This window comes from Cyprinodon variegatus, unplaced genomic scaffold (assembly GCF_000732505.1).
Source record: "Cyprinodon variegatus isolate N-32 unplaced genomic scaffold, C_variegatus-1.0 Scaffold178, whole genome shotgun sequence".
NCBI classification, from domain to species: Eukaryota; Metazoa; Chordata; class Actinopteri; order Cyprinodontiformes; family Cyprinodontidae; genus Cyprinodon; species Cyprinodon variegatus.
In genome coordinates this window covers 295,750-298,497 of record NW_015150631.1, presented here as the reverse complement: position 1 = coordinate 298,497, position 2,748 = coordinate 295,750, and positions in this window count along the sequence as shown.

Sequence of the window (2,748 nt, the reverse complement as noted above, 5' to 3'; positions counted from 1 at the left end):
ATCCATCCATCCATCCATCCATCCATCCATCCATCCATCCATCCATCCATCCATCCATCCATCCAATTATGTCTTTGTGATATACACTCAAATTTAAGGCTAATTCAGTTTACCCATTAATCTAACAGTCAGTCAGTTATCTGTCTAATTCATCTGCTCATGCATAACATCTTAACTCTCTATGCTTACGTCTTCCGCCAAAGGCCATAGTTCACATGTTACAAAAATGGCCCAATTGTTTCTTTTCAAAAATGATTTTGAAGTTGTTACTCTAAAATAAAGTATTTTCCCCTTTTTTTTCACGGCACTTGTTGAAAACACAACAAACAGAAACTAACTGGAACTGAGCCTGACTTGACTGAGCGGTTTCATCTAATATAACCAATATTTTTAAGGCTTATGTTCAAAGCAAACACTCAGTTCGTACAATGATTCCTACAAACGCAGTTCAAAACAGTACCTAAAGACAGACAAAATAGTTATTTTCACCCAAGGCCAAAAAAAAAAAAAAAAAAAAACAGCAGTTCTTACTGGCAAAACATTTTATGCTTTACTCACAACAAGTCTTTATATATGTGTGGGACTCCCACGGACTGCTACTCTTGGTCCCTGAGCAAGACCCATTAACCCCACACTACTCCCCGGGTACCGCAAAATGGCACCCCACTGCTCCTCAATGAGAGGGGTTAAATGCAGAGAGTTCATTTTGTTGCTTTGTACTTGTGAGAGTGTAATTACAATAAAGTTCAATTTTATTAATTCATATATCTTGTAAACAGCCACAAAGCAGCTTTTATAAAAAGAAAAAACATTCTAAGAAATGCCAAGAACAAGATGCACAAACTTCGAAACCAGGGGTGCAAAAACAAGAGAGACTAACTTTCTGCTAAAGTTTTACAATAGAATAGAATATAATAGAATTCATGAGTTATCTCAGTCAGTTGGTTAACATCTTGCTGATTTCTAATAAAAATAATGACATTATCAGCATAGGCAGATAAAACCGAACATTGGAAGCAGGGGTTCCAGGCAGAGCGCATAAACCATCCCGGACAGCATGCAGCCTTGCCGGACATCTCTACCCTCCCTGAAAGGAGCACACAAATGACTGTTAATCTTCAGCACGCTCTCAATGCTACTATACATCACCTTAATCTTGCCAATCAGGCTGGTGCCAAACCAAAACTACAGAAACACTTTACAATCATGTCATCCTTGTGCAGGGGTAATGCTAATTTTCTCTATAATCTTGCATATGTCATTAGCTCACAAGCAAATAGCACTGCCACTTGCTTTAGGTTTGACAGACAAATGCAGCTGCAGCATCAAATCGCCTATCAATCTCACATTCCTTTCTCTACTTATTCGAGAACAAGACCCCAAGATACTTCTGCACTAGGTGGAGTCAACTCCAATGTTGACTTGGGAAATCACAACTCTTTAATGCCCTATAAAAGACCCTGCTTTCCACAACGCCTGAATAGACCTTACCAGTGAGGATTAAGAGTGTGTAGTTGGAGCACAGCCTCTGGTCCCTTTCTAAATAGGGAAACCACCTCCCTGGTCTTCCAATCCAGTAAAACTGCCCCTGATATCCGCACAATATTGGAGAGTTATGTTAACCAACACAACCCCATAACATCCAGAGCCTTCAGGAACGCCAGCAGTAAAACTTTAGCCTTCAGGAAAGCCAGGCGAATATTATTTTATTGTAATTAACAAACATTTCTGAGTCTTATTTCCTTTATACCACAGTTAGATTTTTATTCACAAACTTGCTAAATAGAATAATTATGTTTTGAACTTTGTTTCTAAAATTAGAACTTGAGAAATGAGAAATGAATCCTTCTTGAATCCGACAGTTAATAGCTGTAAGCTGGATGATAACCAGGAAATTCTAATGGTTGGGAAGTTAACCGCAAATACCATATATTGTTATTTTTTATGTTTTATACTTATGCATTAAATTTTATGCTTATGCATTAAAACAATTGTTCACTGTGGTTAATAAATACAGATTTTACAGTAGGGAGAAAAACAGTTGGAATTGCTAATGAGTAATTGCTCGATTATTATATGTCTACTTGTTACTGTTGCTCACAAGTAACTGAGCTTCAACTTAAGCTAACTAAGTTACAAAAAATTGAGATAATGCATTTGTATTTTATTCAATGTATTCAAGTGACACTATTGAGATGTTGACTTCCACCAAGAAGGTCCTGGACCAGAATCCCAGCTGGGTTCTTGCATGTAGCTACTCTGCTGGTGTTAATCAATGATTTTATCTTTTTTTATTATTTATTTTACATAATCATTTATTTGTAATTATTTACTTTTATTCTCTTTAATTGTGTTGCCTCGGTGCCACTACAATGTACTCTTATTCCCTTTTCTCATGTACAACACTTAGATTTCTCTTGGCACTAACATGTAACCGGTACTATATAAATAACTTTACCTTGCCTTGCCTTGTTTAGTTTCTCTCTTCCCCTGCTTCCTCCAGTAAATATATAGTAGTAATTGTTTTTTTTTAAAAACTTGCTTTATCTATGACTGTGCATGTGTGAATTGTTATATGTCCAGTGGGAGTTGTGAAGGACCTGCAGTGCTTCTGAGGTGTACCACACCTCTCACCAAGTCATTGCTGGAGAAAGGCGGCAAATGATATGGTAGTGATGGATGGATGGATGGATGGATGGATGGATGGATGGATGGATGGATGGATGGATGGATGGATGGATGGATGGA